A 25,106-nucleotide genomic window follows, 5' to 3' on the forward strand; every position below is an offset into this window, starting at 1 on the left:
TTACACTGAGCCCAGTCATTTAAATTACCCAGTAGGCCATGTAAGGATTTGAGGGTATGAATCCTGGGGTAGAATTTATGTGGAAAATTAGAAGTGTGGCGGTGTCATGGTTAAAATTAAAATCTTTTTTTTTTTTTAACTGCTTCTAGTCCTCTTTGAGAAGGAAATGTGGATCTTATATAAGTTTGGACACAGACCCTCATTGCCACAAGTTAGGTTTTAACGTGGAGATGGTAGAATACAAAAATAAGACTTTATTTTGTTTATAAAGGAACAAAATCCGATCCCTTGTGGAGCTGCAAATTCCAGAATATATGATGTCTTTTTTTTTTTTTTTTAAGATTTTATTTATTTGACAGAGAGAGACACAGCGAGAGAGGGAACACAAGCAGGGGGAGTGGGAGAGGGGAAGCAGGCTTCCTGCAGAGCAGGGAGCCCGATGCGGGGCTCGATGCGGGGCTAGATCTCAGGACCCTGGGATCATGACCTGAGCCGAAGGCAGACGCATAACGACTGAGCCACCCAGGCGCCCCTATGATGTTTGATCTTTAGAATAGATAGCAATGTCGGAGAAGAGTTAAAGGGGCATCATAAGAACATAACGGAATAAATTAGCAGAAAATGAACTCAGCTATACAGTATTCACTCAAGCAATAAATATTTATCGAGTGCTTTTATGAGCTAGGCATTATGCTAAACTCTGGAAACACATACAAGAAATATATGGTACCTGCCCTGTTTGTGCTTATGGTTACATAGAAAAGACTGATATTAAGGAATATATTCACAAATAAATTTACAATTGTGAGTAATACCATAAGTAAAATGACAGGGTGAGGGAGGAAACAGTAGCAGTCTGGATCCAACCAAGAGATACAATAACACAGTGATTTAAACAAGTGAAGTTTAATATAAAGAATTATGAAACTATGATAAAAGAATAACTATAGGCTATAAACAAACAAACAAAGGGGGTACCAAGGGGGAGTAGTCAAGCAAGGGCAAGCTTAGAAGTAGAACCCTCTCCAAGGCTGGGGATTTGGATCTCCTGGGGAAATGTCGTTGAATCCACGGGCCGGCAGGGCAGCTCACTGGTTTGCTGGGCCAGACTGAGTGAGCAGTCACAGGGCAGACAGGAAGCAACCCTTTGGATCACAGATGGGGCAGATGAGCAGAAGCTGGTAGCCTGTGCATGGGTAGGTGACAGGAGTGGGGATGCCCATGTGGCAGGAGGCCTGGAGCACAAGGTGCCCTTGTGGGGAGACTCTGTCTGGAGGGTGGTGGGATGGGGAGGGCTGCAAGAGACAAATCTAGGGGGGAGGAGAAGTGAACACAGGGAATCAGGACACCAGGGTGGACAGGAGACTTGGAGCATAGGAAGGATGTCCACATGGAGGGGGTTACAGGAAGGTGATCACTAGGCCACACTGGGGCCGCAAGGACTCCAGGGACAACACGTTGGGACAGAACACCCCCAGGTGTCCACATACCCACACTGCAGACCCAGCCTGAGCCCCTGGAAAGACCAGGAGCACGCTTCCTCCTGCAATGTGCCTCCAGCGCCCTCTACTGAAAAAGCTGAGCACCACGTGTACTGTGAACGAGAACTACGGGAAGGCATTCCATCCATTATTGTGGTGCGTATGTGGAGAAGTAAAGCTGGAGCTGAGAATCAGTGAGTTCACAATCGGCACAAAAGTAAAATGAAGACTCTAGTATAAATTAAGAAAATGGAGACTATGTAATGAATTCCTTCTTGAGGACGTGACATTTTAGCTGAGGCCTGAGGGTTGAAGAAAAGTTAGCCAGACAGGAAGTTGGGATGAGCATTCTCCAGGCAGAAGAAACATTTATGAGGTCCACGAGCTGGGAGAAAAAAAGCTCAGTGAGTTTGAAGATCTCAGAGAAAGCCCAGTGTGGCTAAACCAGAGTGCCAGGAGGACGGCGGGGAAGGCAGCAGGTCAGGTTAAAGAGTTAGGTAGGAGGCTGGTGATGTGGGGCCCGGAGTCAGTCACAGGGATATTGGAATGTTCTCCTAACTACAATAGAGAGCCACCAAAATATCTTAGGCAAAGGAATTTTCAAAAGATCATTCTGTTATGTGGAGAATAATTTGGAAAAGGACAAGAGTCGAATAGAAATGCCAGTCAGGTAGCTAGTGCCATCATCTAAGCAGGAAGACATAGTAGTCGTGACCAGGGTAGGAATAATAAAGCTGAGTGGACAGATCTCCAGATATATTTAAAAAGCTAAAATCAACAGGATTTGGCAATGAATTAAACGTGGCAGAGAACGTGGATATAAGGGACATTCAAGGATGACTTTGAAGTTTTAGCCAAAGTAACTGGTTGGATAAGGTGTCACTTACTGAAGAGAAATAGGTGACAGGGGTACAGGGTACGGTGAGATCAGTAGTTCAGTCTGAACAACTATGGTGCATATAGAGAGAATGTATAGTGTTGTATATACTACATATGTTATAGTATGGCACATATGTAGTATTTAAAGCCACAGAAATTGATGAGATTGCTCAAGGAGAGAATATAAAGCGAGATGAAAAGAGAGCCCTCAACTTAACCCCAAGGGCGGACAGAGTAGAAGGAAAACGGAAGGGTGGTTGAGAGGGATGGCCAGAGAGACACAAACCAAACGTGTGTCGGGGAACCAAGATTTTTGAAAAAGTTTCAAAAAGGAAGGTTACCAGTGTCTCCCAGCGTTGCTGCAGGGCCATGCTATGATGAGTATTGGGAAGTATCCATTGAGTTTGGCATGATGCAAGCCCTTGGAAATTTTGGTAAGAGAAATCTGGCTCACACAGAGTGAAACAATTCATTAGTGTGAATTGGAAAAGTGTAAACAGCATTTGCAGACCAGTTTTTTGAAAAGCTTGCCTCTGAAAGAGACTAGAGAAGTAGTATGATAACTGAAGAGTGTGCAGTCCATTCATAGTTAATTTAATTACTTATATAATTGGGTTTACATCTACTATCATTATTTTTACTTTCCATTTGTCTCTATTCTATTTCTTTTCCTTACCTTTCTTGACTCCTTTCAATTAATTAAATAGTTTTACAATTCCACTTAACTTGGTAGTTATTAAGTCTTTTACTATTCTTCCTGTGATTATCAAAAATATTACAACATGTGTTTAAACTTATTTGCATTGAATATAAATTTGTACTTATACTCTTTTATGGGCATCACAGCATGTAATTTAGCCATGCCCTAAGTAGTATGTTTGTGTTACTATGTATTTTAATTCTATACAGATTGCAAATTCTCTAAGATGTTATTAACATTCTTTTATACAATCAACATTCTTTTATATTTACCTACATATCTACCTTGTTCTATTGGCATTCATCTGTCCCTGCATCTTCAAGCATTTAACCTGGCAACATTTTCCTTAACTTCTCCTTAGAAAGCCAAAAGAACACTCTCCTTGTCTCTTTGTGCTTTATTCTGCATATATTCTTCTGATATACTTCCAACTGTCTAGTTTAATAGCAAATATACCCCCCAAAAGTTCTTAATTTTAATAATGGTATTTTCAGTCCCAGTTTCCATTTGATTTGTTTTTATAATTTCCTGAATAAGCTGAAATGCTTAAACTTGTCTTTTATCCTTGAACATAGTAATCATAGTCATGCTAAATTTCATCCTTTATCAGGATCCCCTGTAGGTCTGTTTCTGTCATCTGCCATTTCTGCAATTTTTTTTCTGTTAGAATGATAAAGTCACTAGTCCCAGATCGTCTTAATCTAATCAGTACAAAAATAATTGTAAGGCAGTTTTTAGTCCTTGTGAGGGTTGGCCTTTTTGCCATTCACCCTAACTCCCAGGGTCATTCCTTGGGGTTCTAACTCAGAGCCTGATTTATCAGGACCACTTCCTTGATGGGTCTAAACTCCATTAAGTCCTTGAAAGCTCTCTTTAGCTTCTCAGCCTTTTCAGATGAAGTGACCCCAATGTTGGGCTCATCCCTTGCTGGGTTTTAGCCCCATTATACTTCACTGTCTTACAAGCTTTCTGAAGTATTTGAAGAGGAATTTATATATACATTTCAACTTTTCTATTTTTCTCAGCAATAGAGTTTGTATTAATTAGTTAGTCTGCTGTTACTAAAACAACAGTTCTGATGACAGCCCAAAGGGAAGTATGAGAGAAAACTTGTTTTGTTGTTGTTTTTCTGGAATAAAATACCAAAGTGTGAATGCTGCTGAGGGTAGAACCAAACAGAGAGAAAAAAGTTGAAGATACAGATAACTGATGGATATATTTACCTTATAAGCCATCTATCCTAAAAGTCGGGTGTATCTAACCCATAAGTACCAGAAAAGAAATTGAATTTTGTGAAGGATAAGACTGAATGTTCAACCAGGTTAAAAACAAAAGAAGGCATTCTCTGTATATTGTAGCAGAACAAGCTAGCTTTTGTCTGTCCTATGAATCTATGTATGCAAGAACACAAATGTGGGTGTGTATGGGGCGTAGTGGGGACTGGGCTTTACAATGTTATGCTTTAAATACTTGTCTCCATTTCAGGAGTTCTGATTGTCACAGCGTATTTACTTTGCTATGTTGGAGGAGGAGCCCAAGGGACTGAATAACACACAATAGTGTGGGAGACTTCATTTTGAACAAAGAGTAAAATTTGGAGCATGAAATAAGATTAATTATTTTTGTTATGTGTCTTGAATCTCTTTGTAAATGAGACCTGTTTATCTTCGATTTCTTTTCATGAAAGGAACTAAATGGAGACAAGATGAAGTAGAATAGGGTGTAGGCTTTGAAGGCCAGTCTAGCTCTACAGCCCCCATTTTTTATCATGACTTCTAGTAAACTACGAGTTACCAGGAAATAGGTAACTCTTAGTATTTGCCCTAGAATTGATCCAAGAAGCAGACGAAAACCAGGCTCACAGAATTGGTTTGATTGGGCAATAGAAGGAAGCAATATAGGTGATTTCTGATGGCACTTTCTGGTTTTGCTTATTACCAGAATGTTTCTGTGCCTGTAGATGTCCAGGTGACTATATGAAGAGATAGGATGTTGGAGGTCTGGGGAGAAGTCTGGCAAGAGATTCAGTTGTGTTAATCATTTGCTTATAAAGTTGGCACCATATGCCATGAGATAAACTAGGAAGAATGGAAATTACAAGAGAAGAGAGCTAAGGTCAAAGCCATTGGTTCGAGGACAGAGCCAGTCAGAAGTCTGGTGTGCAATGAGGATCCAGCATTAGAGGTTGCTCAGGAACAGACAATGAGACAAGAGAAGTCTTATATTCCCAAAGGCCAGAGATGAATGTGTTTCCAAAATGTAGGAGTGGTCAGTGGAGTCAAATGCTGCTATGAAGTAATTTCCTACTAGATAGAGCCTCTTACCGGGAGGATGGACCTCCCTTGCTATGGCTGGCCTTGTCTGCCTACAGCTTTGATCTTACTTTTTCTAGATCTAAAGGCATATTTGTCTCTGCCATCCTGAGGGGAAATGCCCTTGAATCCATATTTCTTGTAACTTTCCCTCTTCGCCCCCCTTTAAGGCAAACTCTTAGAGTTGTCTAATAGCGTCTTTTACTTTCTTTCCTAACTCACTGCAATCAGGTATCTGTTTCTGTTCTCATGTGGTTGTTGGAATTATAATCATGCCCAGATTATCCAAGAAAAGAGTGTAGGATGATAAAAGCAATGGGCCACCAACATTTCATGGGGCATGATGTCTACCTCTTATGCGGATTAAATTAAGTAATTTTTGTAAACCAATAGCGACAGGGTCTTACACATAGTTTCAAATACTAGATGCCATCTCCTTGACCCATTTTACCCTATTCTAAGTAAACTGCCTGTGGTCACATGGCCCCTAAGAGAGTACAGATTCAAACTCAGGTCCGCTTGGCTAAAAAGGCTGCCTGCCTGCCAACTACCTGGAAACCACAGTCCCTGACCCAATTTTTGCAGGTTCACAACTCCACGCTGGACCTCACCCTGCTAATCTGCTTCTACTCCAGATATCAGCCTTCACTGGCTGCCCATCCCACTTATCCCCACACCATAACTGTGTCAACCCCTAGAGAAAGTTGCAGGACAAAAGAGAGGCTAAGCTAAGAACTATTAGGTAAGATTTGTGAACATTGTTTTTCGAGTTCACAGCAATGGAGCAAATAAATATAAAATTGATGGAGGAATGCTTGTAGCATTCAGAAAGGAGGGAATGAATCAGTATATGAACGTGGTCAATATAAAAGCGGGTCTGCAATTTCCCAGTGAGATCTCCAATAAGCTCATCTCTAAGTTTCAATACCTCCTTGAAACCTTCATCTGTAGTTTAAGAGATGCCCAGTAGGTGGTGCGGTTTACTCGCAGATGGTTTTTCCAAGCCAACCATGGATCCTGGTTTGAACCATAAAATTTTTGTTAAGGCAGAAAGAGATTGGAAAATTAGTTTAGGCCAGCTTCCTCCTTTTCCCAAATAGGAAAATGGGGATTAAATATTATATAACTTACAACAGAAGATCCAGCACTTGTACCAGGTGGCTGATACTCACCTGAAATACTCCTATTAATACTAGATACCAGCCTACAACTTCGGGTAATTTCCCCTAAGAAGACCATGCAATGTCACTAAACAGCTGGTTCTAGGTTAAGAGGGTGTAAGTGTACGTAGGAAAAGTTTTCTGCCACGAGAAGACCACATTCTTCGGATGATATTCTATTGGAGATATTTATGCAGTATTAAGAAGTCCCAATAAAAAAGGACATTTAAAATCACCTTTCAGGTTTTCTCCCACCACCTTCTGCCTTCTCCCCTACACAAAACCCCACCTGCCAAGTGTTTGTTCAGGGTGTAAATTAGAAGAAAGCCAGTTCCCAAAAATGGCTTACTTCCCAGGCTACCCCAGTACTTGGGATTGCCGGAGCTAGAGGCAAGGTCATCGTGTCATGTCCACTTCTAAAGGACATTCCTGGGAGAAATTCACATCCACCCCATTATTGGCAAAATAATGATTGAAAACTTCTTATATGCCAGGGATAGCGCTGTAAAAATAGTAGTCAAGGCCAACAGTTCTCATGGAGTTTCACTTTACTATGAGAAGAGGTGGAAAAGAGACAAGATAATTTCAGACACTGACAAGTATTTGGATGTGACAGTGGTTATGGAGAGGGATGGGGTTGGGAGGCTATTTTCAAGGAATGGTCAAGAAAGCCTGTCTGAGAAGATACTATTTAAGATAAAACAAAGATCAGGAGGAATGATTTCAGCAGAAGAAACAACCAATACAAAGGACCTGAGGAGGGAATATTAAGCTGTTTTCAATCATTACATCCTTAAAAAGCGTTAGGTAGTTTATCATACTGCATCTTGAGACCTACTACCTGGTATAAAGAAAGATACTAAAGGCACTGAAGTTTAGTGAGGGAAGGGGGAGGGGCCATCCCGGAACAGGGCAGGTGTGTCTCTCTTCCCTAGTGCAGAAGTGGGGGGGTGGATTGAGGCCAGCAGAGTGACACTGGGTTGCGGGGATGTGCCAGAGAGGAGGTATCACAAGAAAGCAGGAAAGATTTAGTAAAGGGACAAACAGAGGGCACCAAATACACATGGTAGGTGCTTCAAAGTAGCTCTTAAAAGAGCTTTTAAAATAGCCTGCTTATTTCCATCTCATTGTTTTTCAAAATGTAGTCTGAAAACCACAAAGTAGAATCACCTAGGCACTTGTCACATACCTTTGGGCATCACATCAGGTTTTTCAAATCTGAATTTATGGGATGGGGATTATAATAACTATAGATTTATTATAATCAGAATATGGATTATAATACACACACACACACACACACACCATGAATGTCATACACACTGAAGTTGAGAACTGATGCTCTGTAGAATTTACATTTTACCAGGGCTTCAGCTCCTCAAATAGTGTGGCCTTCTATTTCTGCTAGCACAGGCGCTGTTCTTCAAACTAGGAAAAAGATAAAACACCTCCAAGAGAAAAAAGGAAGATTAATGCATGACAAAAAAACCTGCAAAACATTAGGGAATTTTAAAGAGATCTTTAATAGTTCCCTTTATAAAAAACAGATAAGTCTTTGATAATTTGTGGGGGTTTTTATCTATAATATATAAAGGAGCCCTTTTCTTTCTGGATTTGAATAAAGAAAGGACTTTAGGCTTTCTTTAAGGGTATAGTATTATTTTTCCTATGAATGGTGTCATTTTGTGGGGCAATAATGTTCTCTTCCTGAAACTCAAGAGCATTGAGCTCTCACCTCATCCAGTTCTTGGGGACACATAGGAGAAAAAGTTCCATTAGTGAAATCGTGGGTAGGGAGGTTGTGATTTCAACTCCTGCAGTAGATAACAATGAGGACATGGCAAATGCAATATGTTCCTCAATCCACTGGTATCTTCGTATTTGATTTAGAAAACTATGGCCAAAAAAGCAAGAGTAGATTTGGACTTCTTGCCCACCCACCTCCCATCTGTAATTAGGTACTGAGGTTTGGGTTGGTTTCAGGGTTTTTCGGGGGGTTTTTTGTTTGTTTTTGATTTGTTTTGTTTTTTGTTTTACTAACTCTTGCACTTACACAACCCCAATAAACCAACAAAAAGAGTAGGATTATCTGGTTGCCCGATATATTTAATGCTTGATTTCTTTCTTACTTTTTATCAAAACTTTGAAGAAAAACCATGTAACTTCTTCCTTCCATGGATTTTTCTAGCAGGCTGGAATACTTAACAGCGGCAGCAGTTCTAACAGTGGGGCCTTGGGAAAGATGTCCCAGAAGGTTGTCGGGCTTAAAGTCTCTTCAAACACTCTTCACACTCTTCAGATGCTTTAACCAAAATGTCAGAGACTTCATCAGGGTGGAAATTATTTTATGGCTCCATAATACATTATTTTTCCCTGGAATAGCCTTATCTCCTTCTTTCAGTAAAATATCTGCTAGACCAGCAAAAGGAGAATCCATTAATTAAAGTTTGTGATTTGTTCTTCACAAGAAATTCTTAGGGTACAAGTTTAAGGATGGACAATTAAGGCAAATTATTCATGAAGTACATATGCTATTTGCATTTTTCTCTTTGGGATACATTTGTCATCATCATTTACGTGGAGGGATTTGCTTGCAGATCTGCCCTTTGCCTCAGAACTAGGATAATGTTTCCATTTAAACTGAGTCATCTTTGTCCTAAATATTGCATAGTGGCACGGACTGCCCATCTCCTGTTTCCTTGGGCCAAACACGATGACAAGGCAAACTGAGCTATGGCCCCCAAATCTCTTGTTGTGTGCCATTTTTGTGAGATGGTCAGAGGTGTTTGTATATTGCAAAGAATTAAGATATTAAATGAGTTGCATAAAATACTACCCAACAAATTTTAAAATGAAAAGCTTGCAAATGGAGTACCTGCTCTCGCTATGAAAAACGTGTTCTGAAAGCACAGAAGGAACATTTGCAACTTGAAACTTTTCATCAGAAATTGAGAGAACTCAAGGTCAGTTTAATATTAATTCTCATTCAGCTCTTTCATCTAACAGATATCAAGTTGCATTTGAACCTGGTAAAGAGAGATGAATTTAGGTCAGGGACAAATTTTTTGAGAAATATTCTGTATCCATCTATTTAGGCTTCAGTACCATTAGGTTATTTTAAGGTGAAAATGACCAAAACTTGCCTTTTTCATAGAAAGGGAAATTCATTTCTGGTATGTTGAAATTGCCTTTGAATAATTTATGGAGAACAGAGAATTCATCAGATCTCGTATCATCAGCAGCCACGAGACTGCCTTGTTCTGTCATGGGTGCTATGGGAACTGGAAAGCTGCATTTGGTTAGCATAATTTCTAACCAGAATCTCATACAGGTGAAAGGCAGGCAACATTTAAGAAATGGCAAGTCTGAGTCAAAATTATGTAAAAAGGAACCTTAAAAAAAATAGCCTCCCTGTAAAGGATATTCTCTAGACTTCTTACTGCGATGCTAATATTCATTCCACCATAGTTCTCAGCCAATATGCACCATCCTCTTCTCCTTTTCATTAGGTGGGGAGGTAATAATAATAGGAACAACAAGATAAAGTACTACAGCCAAATAAAATGAAAACAGCTTAATCCAAATAAAGAGAGAAAAGACCTCCAGTTCATTGCTGATCAACTGCCTATTTTCTCTACCCAAATATTAGAATTCTTTCTCCCATTCTGTTTTTTGGTTTTTTTTTTTTTAAGTAAACTCTATGCCCAACGTGGGGCTTGAACTCATGACCCTGAGATAAAGAGTCACACCCTCTACCAACTGAGCTAGCCAGGTGCCCCTCTCCTACTCTTTCAAACCTAATGCTGAACCACACTACATTGAATCCCATTCAAAATTTAGATACTTATAATCTTGGGACTTGACCAATACCCCATGTATATTCGTCTTGTTCATTAATTTAAAATGCTCTTCTTGGGGCGCCTGGGTGGCTCAGTCATTAAGCGTCTGCCTTCGGCTTAGGTCATGATCCCAGGGTCCTGGGATCAAGCCCCGCATCGGGCTCCCTGCTCTGCGGGAAGCCTGCTTCTCCCTCTCCCACTCCCCCTGCTTGTGTTCCCTCTCTAGCTGTCTCTCTCTGTGTGTCAAATAAATAAATAAAATCTTAAAAAAAATAAAATAAAATGCTCTTATTGACCATCTTTTGTGTGCAAGGGACACAGCTAATCATTAGTCTAAAAACCAAGTTGAATAGGACAAAGCTCCTATGCTCACAATGGATGGTGCCTGAACTTACACTTTTAGCGTCGGTAGGATTTCTGCACTCATAATGTGGGGAAAAATTCCAGATGGAAGCAACAGCCTAAGGAAAGGCTGGACAAGAATGTGCTTGGACCCAACCAAAGAACCGTCAGTGGACCAATTTGATTGCATCATGAGGTACATGGGGAAGACTGATGGAGATTTAGGTTGTAAAGATAGACCAAAGCCAAATACTAACAAACCTTAAATTCAGAATAAAGAGCTTTACCTTGTTTGGGTGGCCATGAAGAATCACTAAGTAGTTTTGAACCCCAGAAGCATACTGAAAGATAACTGGAGCTATTCTTTAGGATTGTGGGGGCAGTATTGGGAGGATGAGTTGTACAGTGAGTTAGAAAGCTTTGCATTAATTCAGGCAAGCGATGAGAGGTTGAATTTGGGGGATGGCACTAAGAATCAAGGAGAGAAAATCCAACTCAGAAATAGTTTTTCATCTGCAATTCCAGACTTTTTCTTGCTACCCTATGCTGCTTTCACCAGTCTTATATCCTCTATCCCACCATAGACACCATCCTTTACAGTGCCGTGACCAATGTCTCTAGCCCATAGATGTGCAAGTTCTTAACCTGGAGTCCAGAGACCCCCGAGAGAATAATATTAAAAGGTTCTTGGACTTGGATGGGGAAAAAAGTTACACCTTTATTTTCACTAACCTCTAACTGCAACTTAAAATTTTCCTCAATTATAAAATAGGAAACATACCATTATAAATAATGAGCTGTTCTGTCAACTTTTTGATAACAGAAATTATAGATAGCTTATGTCATATTACAGTTATTGTTCATATATTAAAATATAGTTTATATTCATCACTATTTTAAAAGTAAGGCCCATCACTATTTTAAAAGTATACCCATCACCAGATCCTATTGTTTAATGTGTTACTAAGGAAGCAGGTGCTACCACATCACAAATTTGTCTTTAATATTTTATAATGGTATTTCTATATATAACTGATTTCCTTTGTAACCCTATGTATTTTGATTAACACATTTTAAAGTATTATTCGTAAAGAAGATACACAAGCTTCTCCAGACTGGCAAACATCAAGAAACCTTGTAGAGATCTGGATCATGTGAGATCATGACCTGACACAATTTCCCCACGATCTTCAAGGTCTAGCTCTCTATCCTTGAGAGAAAATATTCCATCTGTCACCCCTAAAGGCAACTTTGCCTTTGTCCCTCACCTGTAGACAAGGGAAGGAAAGATATCCCCTCATTTGCCACTTTGCCGCTACTTTCACCTTTTCTGTCCCACCCCCATCCTTTTTTTCTGTTTTATGAACTTTCTTTCATACACCTTCAGAATGCCAATGCTTCTATAACCAAGCGTAATCTCAGTCTCCATTTTGTCCTTTGTTTCTCCTGGAGAATTCTCTCTATGCTAAATCAATACTCCGCTGTTCCTGGATCCAGTCAGTTTGCCGTTGCTGCATACTGGGAGCCAACAACTTCTAAAGGTGAATGCCAGCCTCGATTAATTCACTTCCTGATACATGGGAGCAGCAGGTGAGAGAGGAGTGTCCTGCTGGGAAATTAATGCTGCAGGAAGCACCTTGACAGGACTGTGGACTATCCAGTGATGTGGGGAGAGAAGGCAGGAAGGAAATTGTTGCCTGAACAATGGAAAGAGGGTATTTTTAGGGGACAAGATGTGCACCAAACATGAATTCCATCTAGGAGTGACCTGCCTGCTCCTACTCAATGATCTTGTGTGTTGAGAATCTTGGCACATGTGCATAAATTGATAACCTCTGTTGCATAACTTTTCAAAGGGCACAGGCTTAGGCCCTACACGGAAAATGAAAGCACAGTATTTTCTTTGTTGACATTGTGATGAGACTAGAATAATGTAACCGATTTTGTTTCCAATTTACCTCATTTTCTATAACTAAGAGATGGCACTGGTGATGGAGAGAAAATAATACGCATACTGTAGAACTTTGTGGAGATTTCAATGTGGTTTTGTTTTGTTAGGTCTTTATTTCTTTTAACATACACATCAAATGACTAATGAAAAAATAATTAACCGGAAATTATACACAGAATTTTCATCAATATTCTCTCCCATTATTGCAAGTAAATAATGAGGTTTCAGGGGTTGTTTCTGAAAAGTCTGTAACTTGACATTTCAATAATAATCAAGTGAAGTTTGATCATTAAGATTGGAGCCATAGGTGCAAGGATTTCTGGTATCACAAAAGGTAGGCTTAGAATTCTGATGGCTTTTATAATTACAAGTGATTGGTGAATGGGGACAAATATATACTGAGGGAAGAGGAGTCAAATGTGTATTTGTGTGAGACCAAAAATGTGAAGGTGTTAGAATGGGCCATAAGTATCCAGAAAGCAAACTAAAATGGAAGATGCAAAAATGTTCACTCTCTGGCTCCTGGTGAAGCCACTGATTCACTACGGATAGCACCGGGGTACCTTACCTGAGCCCTGTGTCTAAGAAGACATGAAGGAGGAGGACGACTGTCACAGGAAAGGTCAAAATCCATGTGGCATTAAGAAATGAATTACCAAAAAAGAACAAAGAAAACCCTAAGAAAGTACAAGGATATGACATTTGGAAAAAAGAAGATTGTGAGAATTAGGACGTACAGGCCAGTACTGCTCCATGGTGATAATCAAAGAGGCCACAGGAAAAAAAAAATTGTTTAAAGGACAATGTATTAAGTTGTTCATAAGTAAATTATCTTCAGTTTAAGAGTCTATCCTTCCTTTTGCAAGCATGTCCTTCCTAACTTTCTGGTGTTAAATTGCCTTTTCTTTTTGAAATACAAAATGATATTTTTTCTTAAAACCTCCTCTTTGGGAATGAATTTTTTAAAAGAAAATTGCCGCCTCTGGAGAACAGTATGGAGGTTCCTCAAAAAGTTAAAAATAGAACTACCCTCTCATCCAGCAATTGCACTACTAGGTATTTACCCAAAGGATACAAAAATACAGATTCGAAAGGGTACATGCACCCCAATGCTTATAGCAGCATTATCAACAATAGCCAAACTACAGAGAGAGCCCAAAGGCCCATTGACCGATGAATGGATAAAGAAGATGTGGGAGATACATATAATGGAATATTACTCAGGCCTCAAAAAGAATGAAATCTTGCCATTTGCAACAATGTGGATAGAGCTAGAATATATTGTGCTAAGCAAAATAAATCAGATAGAGAAAGACAAATACCATGTGATTTCACTCACATGTGGAATTTAAGAAACAAACAGATGAACATATGGGAGGGGGAAAAGAGACAGAGAAAGAAAGGGAAACAGACCATAAGTGACTCTTAAAGATAGAGAACAGAGGTGCCTAGGTGGCGTAGTCGGTTGAGCATCTGACTCTTGATTCCGGCACAGGTCCTGATCTCAGGGTCATGGGATCGGGCCCTCTGTCGGGCTCCCCACTCAGCAGGGGAGTCTGCTTGAGATTCTTTCTCTTCCTCTCCCTGTGCTCTCTTTCTCTCTCTCAGATAAATAAATAAATAAATAAATCTTAAAAAAAAAAAGGGAGAGAGAACTAAAGGTTGATGGAAGCACATGGGTGGGGGATGGGCTAGATGGGTGATCGGTATTAAGGAGGGCACTTGTGATGATGAGCACTGGGTGCTGTATGTAAGCGATGAGTCATTGAATTCTATTCCCGAAACCAATATTGCACTGTACGTTAATTAACTAGAATTTAAATAAAAATCTGAAATAAAAGGGAAAGAAAATTGAAAAGTATATCCAAGGTCCTGAACTCATTTTCATTTTCTACTCTTAGAATGGGTAGTCCAGACTAGTGATTCCTAAACTTGTTTATTACATAAACCTTTCAGAAAAATTTAGGCACACATCCCCACTATATGGGACTTTATTTATAAATTACATTCATATGTGCTCTGATATTATTAAACTACACAAAAATATAAATTTAAAAGATGAAAAATAAACATTAAAACTTTTTATTTATTAAAGATTCTAAAGAGCCATTATGTTCTCTCTCATCTTAAAAATACTGTTGAGACCAACTCATTTAATGTATCTTAGTTAAAAAAAAAAAAAAAAGTCTTGGTTTAGCTCTTTGTGAGACAGGGATTCAAAGGCCTAGCCCAGAATTCAGTTTATTTTCATATATAGTTTTACTGGCTGTCATAACTTAAATACACACTTTACAAAGCTAGAGATCCAAACGGAAGAAGTGCCTTATGGGCTGCACTTCCTAAATCATGGTACTCATTTTCAATCCCATTCACTGATCATGCAAAAGTTTTTCATTTAAATTTGGCTAGTAAATTTCCGTCTTCCCTGATGTCAATCACTCATCCATGCAAACGATCTGGGCAGTGTTGCATTTTACTATTTTTAACAAATGGATTCAGAACATCTTATTTGGAAGATTTTTAAATCCAAGTCCCTTAAATGTAGAGATATGAGTTTTTATAGGTGAAACCCATTCTTTATGGCAACTAAATCATTACTGAGAGAAATATTCCCAAAATACTTTCTTCATAACATGAGTTTCTTTCAAAAGCAGTTCCTTTCTCATCCATTATTAAAATGTGACCTTTACCTTGCAGGGGCAAATCAAGTCTGCTTATTTTTTCAAATATCTGCTAGGTAACACACTACTGATAACTACTTGTCATCACAAAAGGTCAGAAAGCTGCAAGTGAGGGGTTTTTGGTTTGGTTGTTTATTTAGTAAAAAAAAAAAAAGAAAACTATGTACGATGAATATTAAATTTGACATGTTATCTTCCTGTAACATAACCAGCAAACCTCTGTGTTGTGCAAAATTTTCAAAATCACTGCCTCATATCATTAGAAAGTATTATAACGATTTTTTTAAAATATAGGTAATCTAACTTCTTAATTCCCCTACCCATATACTAATTTGACATTGCAATGTGCTGAAAGTGAACACACAGCCATGGGCATGCCATCAGTGCCTCCGAATATGGACCTCACACTCTGACCTTGGGAGGTGGAAACTGGGGTACAGTTGCTAACTCTAACTGCCTGGAATACAGGCCGCATGACAATATATAGCAGGGACACGCTATATATTAAATATCAATAAAGCTTAATTTATAATTACATTTGTAGATAAAGTTCTAAAAATAGAAATTCTATTATTTTCTTCTTGCATCTCAGTCCCTGAGGTGTACATACCATGGATACCAAGGTCTTAATCAATTTGGATAATGTCCTTTTCAAATTTTTTTAATTGACTGCCAAAGGCCAATAGTTTAGGCGGCAAAGATTATTAGTTAACATTTTCAATTGTCTTTATGAACACAGTGGGCTATTATATAGAGAATAGTGTCCACAAATTCTTTAGTTTTTTCAAGAACAAATTACAAGTAAAAGACATAAAGCCTAGAAAATAACTATATATAAATTAAAATAAAGAATTTCTTTTAAGGAACACTGTTGAAACAAAAACAAATTGTGAAAAAATCTTTCTCTACAGATCTTTTCTACAGTATTAAACTGCCTGAGATGAAAGAAAATCTATATTACAAGGTATTGGAGCTAGACTTTCCTGCTGATCTATGAGCACATAGCCCTTGGGCTTCTGTTCTCAGTTTTCACAAGAAGAACCTAGACACAGCCTTTCCTGCTGGTTCACTAAGAATGACATTCTCACTATTAAAAGATGTATTTGGTTTCTATTAATACCACCATTATCAGGATTTTGGGACCATTACTGAAAAAGCTCAACCAGTTGAAGTTAAATACAAACAAAAATTTAATTGAAGGTTATTAAGACAAAAATAGCCTAAAACAAACATCCAAGGAATAAAATAATGAAAACACTAGCCTTTTATATATTGTTTTAATTGATTTTTCATGAAATTGATAGTATAAAATTTGGAGACTATAACAAAGAGCTATAAGAGCATAAGCAAACAAAATAAGTATAATTGTGCCATATAAAATGCCCAAGAAATAACAAGTTGCCAGAAATTTTAAACAATGTTTTTATAATTGCATATTCTTATTGTGTTTATCGATTAAACAACTAACATACCACTTATTATAGTCACTGTTTTAAGGACAAATTTGAAAAATACAGTTGATTCACATTATTCTCAGAAGTTATATTCTATGACATGACCGCAAACATTGAATTAGTGAGTACTGAACCATTTCTCCTAGGGGAAACAGGGTTAGTTAGGTTCCCACACGCCTCTGGTCACAACACTTTCATCAACCCATCAGTATATATGTATGTTTCTGTTTAAATACACTTTACTTAATATATGTTGTTAATTCTTTAACATCAAATTTGCAGCCTACAGCACCATAACTTAAGCCTGAATGAAGCTGATCTAACACAGACGACAAGCTCTAACAAGCTCTCCACTGAGGCACATCATAGCCTTCTTGTGCTTAGGAACTCTGGCCAACAATTCCACAAGAGCAAAATCACCAAAACAGAAAGAAACAAAGACAAAACTAAAAAAATACAAAATATATGGCCCAATTAGACCAGGAAAAGGACTTGTTTACGAAATAAGAGCTGAAACAAGAAGACAGAACATTGCTTTGTTCAGCCTTAGCTGGGAATACCAGACAACTCAATTCTTTGCAACTTTACGCATGTTCATGAGTGACCATGAAAGTGCTGTGAGTATTAATTTGGGGGTTACAAATAAATTTTAGCAAGTATGCACATTCATGAATAATGAGAACCAACTGTTCTGTTCCTTATAAAACTTAAAAAAAAACTGTATTAGCAGAATAGGGAAGTGAAATACAGAAGATTATTATTTTTTCATTGTCAAGTTTTATTAAAACTGGGAGGAAAGTGCTACAGTAAAAAATGGCAAATATTTACTAAGAGTTTCTTACGAACAAATAAAACTCTGGTAAGCTCATAATAAACTTTTAATTTCAATGATCCACTTATGTAGTTAACATTATTATTCACATTTACAGCTGAGAAAACTGAGGCTTAGAAAGGAGAGCATATTCCCCAAGCTCACTCAGCTGCTAAGTGACTGAGCTAGAACTCAGGGTGGCCTCAAAGGTCAGAGTGCTCTTGCATTTCCATGAAATAGGACTTTCCTAAATTTAATTGTAAGCTCTTATTTTGAACTTGATTGATAAATTTACTACAATGGACTTTTTTTGGCTAGAGCCCAGTCATACTTTTTTAAACAGTTTTTCTTCCATTCAAGTTCTTATAAGTTTTCCATCTAAATATTACCAATCTTAACCAGGCACAAATTTTCTGTTGACATTCTTGTAAATTCAGTGGAACATAAAAGAGCAAAATGTAGACTTTCAGACAACACAGTCCTTTTTTCTTGTATTTGTTCAAGAAACACTCTTCTGAGCTTATAACACTTGCTCAGAAAGAAATTAGGAAATATATTCTTTGAGAAAGACCTACAGTAAATAACTTGCTGCATCTGAAACATGCAACCAACTCTTCTCTATACTTTATTATAAGTAATGGGAGATCATGTCACTTCTCTGTTCCAAGTCTCAGTAATACCTTACTATACATAGAACAAAGTCAAACTCATCAGCCTGGCATTTAGAGTCTCCATAATACGAATACAACTTCCAGACTTACCCCCCATAGCATTCTTCAATGCTTACTCTGCTCCATCCAGAGACCTTCCACTTGCTGCTACCCCAGAATACTCTTTCACTCCAATTCCTATGCCATTCTTCATATCATTCCTTCTGCTTGGCTCTCTTCTCTCTTCATGAGACCCTGTTAGTATCTCCAGATTATAATTAATTTATTCCACCTCCATACTTCAATGTGTCTGTGTCTTTAAGAAAGTGCCTACACATCATAGGTGTCCAACAAAAGTTAGTTGAATTGAAATGAAACAAAAGAGGCATGAATATCTGGGACTTAGGCATATCTCTTAGGACATTTCTACACAAGAAAGCTGAGATATAATTGCTGACTCTTGTTGAAAAATGACTGAATGACTGAACTTTCCATGAGGACAGACTAGCTATTTGGTAATCAATCAATACATTGACACTTTATTTTTTTTTTTTTAAGATTTTATTTATTTTATTATTTATTTGAGACAGAGAGAATGAGAGAGAGAGAGCACATGAGAGGGGGCAGGGTCAGAGGGAGAAGCAGACTCCCCGCCGAGCAGGAAGCCCGATGCGGGACTCGATCCCGGGACTCCAGGATCATGACCTGAGCTGAAGGCAGTCGCTTAACCAACTGAGCCACCCAGGCGCCCACATTGACACTTTAAATGCAAGTTGTGAAGCTCTTTGCTTTTGTTGGCATTCTCTATACCATCTTTGCTGCCTGTAAATGTATTTACTACCCATAGGTTTGGTCAGTCCAAATCTTGGGCTAGTGAGATCTTAGACCACATTAGGAACTCTCTTCTCATCTGTAGAGGATGTGGGATTCGTGGTGCACTTGCGAACATGAACATGTCTACATTCTTGCAGTTAATTCCCAGTGTGAGAATGAAGAGCAACTAACAGCACCTTCTTTATAAAGCAGAGGGTGTGCTGAGGCAGTAGTGATGGAATGGGAAATAGTGCCAAGAAATAGAGCTCTGAAAAGTAGATCAGAACGAGATGGTAGAGAGCCTTACCAAACCATGAATGGTGGTTTTATTTTCAAAGTTATGGGGGCTCGTTGGAGATTTTAAGGAAGGATATGACATATTTGTATTAACATTTTTTACAGATTTGTCTTTTAACATGGCAGCATTAAGCATTAGGTGGAAAAGAAATTGTTAGCAGGGGAGCTTAAGATAAGTGTTTTATTTACCCTCCTGGTGGGATAGGAAAAATGTAGCTCTCTGGAAATATTCCACTAGGGAGACAATCTCCCATCCAAGTACTAACGAGGCCTGACCCTGCTTAGCTTCTGAGATCAGACGAGATCGGGCGCGTTCAGGGTGGTGTGGCCGTAGACTAGGGAGACAATCTCATGTGCAAACAAGAGCTGCTGGGTCTCAGGACATTTTCCCTCACCCACTTGGAATATTTCTCATTCTTCAGCTTCCAATGTCCCAAAAGAACATCATTTCAACACTGATAAATTTTGACTCTTCCCTACAGATTGCGAGTGAGTTACAAAGTATCCATTACTGATGGGGGAACCTGTTTCAGTGAGCTTCAGCTTGATAATACTTGTGACAGGAAGTAATGATAAAAATATGGGAGACTATTAACCAGGGACATTTCTTTCATGTTTTCTCAAGCTTCTTTTATTTTATTTTTTAAATTTTAATTCCAGTATAATTAACATAGAGTGGTGTATTAGTTTTAGGTGTACAATATAGTGATTCAACAGTTCTATACGTTCATTACGCAGGGCTCATCATGGTAAGTGAACTCTTAATCCCCTACACCTATTTCACCCATGTCCCCACCCTCCTGCCCCTCTGGTAACCATCCGTTTGTTCTCTACAGTTAAAAGTCTATTTATTTGTTTCTTTTTTCTTTGTTCATTTGTTTTTTTTTTAATTCCACATATGAATGAAATCATATATCTTTCTCTGACTGACTTATTTCACTTAGCACTGTACCTTGTAGATCCATCCATGTTGTTGCAAATGGCATGATCTCATCCTTTTTTATGGCTGCTTAATATTCCATTGTATAAATATATACCACCTCTTCCTTATCCATTCATCTATGGATTGACACTAGGGTTGCTTCCATAATTTGGCTATTTAAATAGTGCTCCAATAAACATAGTGTTTTCATATTCTTTGGGTAAACACCTAGTAGCAGAATTACTGCATCATATGGTAGCTCTATTTTTAATTTTTGAGGAACCTCCATACTGTTTTCCACAGTGGCTGCACCAGTCTGCACTCCCACCCACAGTGCAGGAGGGTTCCTGTTTTTCCACATTTTTGCCAATGCTTGTTGTTTCTTGTGTTGTGGATTTTAGCCATTCTGACAGGTGTGAGGTGATATCTCATTGTAGTTTTGATTTGCATTTCTCCGATGATAAGTGATGTTGAGCATCTTTTCATGTGTCTGTTGGCCATCTGGATGTCTTCTGTGGAAGAAATGTTCATGTCTTTTGCTCATTTTTAAATTGGATTATTTGTTTTTTTCACTAAAGTTACTTTTAAATTAGAGGGAAGCAAAAAAGCAAAAATGTCTCTCTTCTTGAGTAGCAGGTTTCTGTTAATAATATTTTAGACCTACTATTTTTTAAGTATTTACTTTACTACCAGGCATTGTGCTACATACTTGGTATATCCTTTTTCATTTATTTTTCCTAACAAAGATATGAGATGTGGAAATTGAATTTCGCCAAGACTAAGGCACTCACTCATGGTCACACAATTACTAAGTGGCATTGTCAGAATTTAAGTTTAAGTCCGCAATCCAAGCTTTTTCCTTTGGTGACGCTATCTATAATATACAGGTATGTACAATAGTAATGGTACTGGGTTTGCTGTCAGACAGGCTGTATTCAGATTCCACTCTACTACTCACTAGCCTTGTAAATTTAGGTAAGTTACTTAAGCCTGCGTTTCTTCTTCTGTCAAGGCAGACCCAGAATGCTTGACAAATAGGGCATTTGAGGATTAAGCAATAAAAGGTCCTAGCCACATAATTAATGTTATATTCTTCCTTTCAATAAACAATGGATTCCATAACTGGAAACACTTCTGCTATATACTTGCCATCTCTCAGAGAATGTGACATTTGGCCAAAGACCCAAAGTAAGAGAGCAAACAGCCGTGTGAGGAGCTGGGACAAGAACAATCCAGCCAGAGAGTAACAACCACTAAGATCCGCAAAAGGAGAGGGTCTGGGGTTTAAAGAGGAGCAGGCACAAGCCAGTGTGACAGGAGCAGAGAGTCAGGGAAAGGCTGGTTGAGAAGTGGCTGGAGGTGTGGGCAGGGTCTTATAAGCCAGGTATTGGAGTGTGGATTTATTTCACACACAATGGGAAGTCACAGATCGTAACAAGGTGAGTGACATGATGCCCAGGTAGGCAGAATAATGTGTCCCGTTCCCCACACTGTGCCGCCTACCCAAAGATTCCACATCTGCATTCCTGGAACCTGTGAATATATTACCTTATGTGCCAGAAAGGACACTGTGGTTTGATTAAGTCAAGGGTCTTGACGGGGCACCTGGGCTGCTCAGTTGGTTAAGTGTCTGCCTTTGGCTCAGGTCACGATCCCAGGGTCCTGGGATCGAGTCCCGCATCGGGCTCCTTGCTTAGCGGGGAACCTGCTTCTCCCTCACCCTCTGCCCTTCCCCCTGCTCCTTCTCTCTCTTGCTCACTCTCTCTCTCAAATAAATAAAATCTTTAAAAAAAAAAATAAGAGTCTTGAGATGGGGAGATGATCCTGGATTATCCGAGTGGGCCCAATGTCATCACAAGGATCCCCATAAAAAGGAGGTGGGAAAGTCAGACTCAGAAAAGGACACGTGACAAAGGAAGCGGAGGTTGCAGTGATGCAGGGCCACGAGCCTAGGAACGCAAGCAGCTTCTAACGCTGGAAAAGGCAAGAAAAAGATTCCCCTCTAGAGCCTCTAGAATGAATGCAGCCCTGCCAATACCCCGACTTTAGCCCAGTGAAAATGACTGTGGACTTCTGACTTCCAGAACTCTAAGAAAATTAATTTATCCTGTGCTAAGCTGCTCCATGTATGCCAGTTCCCTACAGCAGCAATAGAAAATGAACACAAAGCCCCTGGCTTCTGAGTGGAGAATGGCTGGAAGGGGACCAAGGGTAGAACTGGGAGGCCAGCTGAGGTGCTATTACAGCAATCCCGAGGAGGCGGGTCTGCCCAAGAGTAATGGTGCCATAGACCTGCGAGAAGGAGACGCGCTGGAGATGTATTTTGGAGGTAGGACTGCTAGGACTTGCCAAAGTCCCTTAGCTCCTAAACCAGTCTTCGTTTTGGCAGGAGCCAGAACCCCTGAGTACCATTTAGCACACTAGAGTCATCAGTCCTAGGAAGCAAGTGCTGCTTTACTAGGTAACTGATTTGACAAATAAATAATTTACTCACCAACCGGAAACATCTAGCCAATGGGAAAAACAACAAGAAACAACAACAACCCAGAGCCCGGGCTGAACAAGTCCAAAGTGACCTCTTTGGTTTTGTACTGCCGAACAGAAAGGAAAAGCAAGGCCCAAGACAGCAGCTGCCACAGAAGTGAATGACCTTGAGGGGAAAAATGTGCTTGTGGTCTAATTCCAGGCTCTGCAGAATTTCCTTCTTATGAGAAGAAAGAAGAATGATTTTCTCTGTAGCAGAAAAGAGAAGGAAAGGAATTGCCTCTTTACCCCAGTAGCATTTGTCAGACCTCTCGGAGCACCTTCCTCCGCTCGTTCGTGCCACCTGCAGGCCAGGGCCCCACCTGCTATTACAGTGAGACATTCCCACAGGCAAGATTTCAGACTGTGGCCTCTGCCCACAGTCCTTGCCCTGTAGCCCAGAGCTGTGTGGAATGCCAGCTGGGGGACTGAGGACCGGGGGGAAGGGGGACGACCCATGGGAGACCAGCCATGATGCCCTGTCATACAGTAGGCATTTCCTTCCCCGGGGAGAAGACTAAAATAAGCCTTGGCCTCCACCAAGGCCTCTGGGACCTTGCCGGAAGGATTTCCCTAAAATCCCCTCCCCAACTCTGGCCCCACCGCCCCAGGTCATTACACCTTTCTCCATCGGCACCCCCAGCCAATCTTAGCCTCCTAAGGAGGTATCTGAGCCCGGCAGATGGGTCTCAGGAGCTGCAGCATGGTTCCCAGATGTCTCACAGTTTACATAGTTGTGTTTTCCTATGTGTCACACACTGCCCCTCCCCTCCAAGAAACCTTCTTTGAATCCCTAACTTTCCCCAGGAACGAAACCCCATCCTTTCCTTGTAGAGGCTTCCCATCCCACAGTTCTGCCCAGCTGAGGGAGGAGGGGAGCCTTCCTCACTCTCCCTGAGGGCAGTGTGGAGTGCCCTCAGGGAAGCCAAGGGCTCAGCATCTAAGGGTGAGAAGCCGGTCTTCCGGGGTAAAGGGAAGAGGGAGTTGTGCAAATGAGTTTCAGAACATTGCATATCCTCTCTCTGGCCTCCAAATCCCCAGGCCTATGTTTATTCACCCTGGTCTCCATTGCCTGAGGGTATTTTGCTGCTCCCCACTTTTATCACAGAACTTAAGAAGCCTCACCTCAACCCAGATGAGCCAGTCAGTAGGCCTCATGTTCTCCCTGCCCAGGAGAACCAGAACAGATCGCTCTTCTGTTTTTTTTATGTACACCGTTTTGACTTACTGGTCCCATTTCTGCCCCAAACCTGTCACTCTCTACTAACACCACACCTTACCTCCTTCACGCTCCCTAGATCCCCAAGATGATTTGTGGATTAATATCTCCATTTTTATCAATAATGAAAAACAAACTACTTTGCCAAAAGAATAACCCAGATGCCTGATGCTCACAAAGAAGGTGCCCTCTAGCTCTGATCCCTCCCATCAGAATTAGACTTCATCCCTAGTCTCTATTTTAGGAAGCTTTTTATCCCACAGGCCACAAAGGCAACCAATTGCCTGAAGAGAATAGCTTTGTGATGAACACAGAGGTCAATCTGGATATGATGTGCTGTTAGTTGATTACACACTTTTCCAAGGCGGTCCTTGGTACAGATGCAATGAATGCTAAATGGCATGTGCTTCTCGTTCCAGCAATTAGTTTTGATCTCTCTGGCTTAATGCTGTGTCCAGTTGTTCTGAAAGAGAAAAGAAATGCCCTGCCTCTGCACCATTTGTTTTTATATATGCATTCAGTGAAGACTTATTGGAGCCTAGGCCTCTCCTAGGCATTGTGAGGGATAGGAACGAATCATTCCCCACCCTCAAGAAGCTAATAACATAGAAGAGGAGGAAAAACATGTAAGAAAAATATGACATACAATATGCTGCAGTATTCGGAGGAGGGGAAAGAGCCCTTCCTTCGTTCAACAAGTATATGCCAGGCATGGTTTAAGGCCTATGGAAGTGAAGAAGGCAAAAGAGGTCCCTACTCTCATGGGAGAAATGATCACTGCACTAGTAAAAAAAAAAAAAAAAAAAAAAAAAATTAGATATGCAAAGTTAATCTAAACAGTGATAAATACAATTAATGGAATAGGAATAGGATGAGATGGAGGTTAGCTTCAAGTAGGTCGTCAGGTAGGCCTCTCTGGAAAGGTGACCTTCTCTCTGAATGACAAGATGGCTCTAGCTATACAAGACCTAGGAAAGGAATGACATGGGCAGAGGAAACAGGTGCAAAGGCACTGTGGTAGGCACAGGCTGGGAGCTTTAGGAGAGAAGTGACAGGTCAGCCTCAAAGAATG

The sequence above is a fragment of the Halichoerus grypus genome, chromosome 2 (genome assembly GCF_964656455.1).
Source record: "Halichoerus grypus chromosome 2, mHalGry1.hap1.1, whole genome shotgun sequence".
Classification (NCBI taxonomy): domain Eukaryota; kingdom Metazoa; phylum Chordata; class Mammalia; order Carnivora; family Phocidae; genus Halichoerus; species Halichoerus grypus.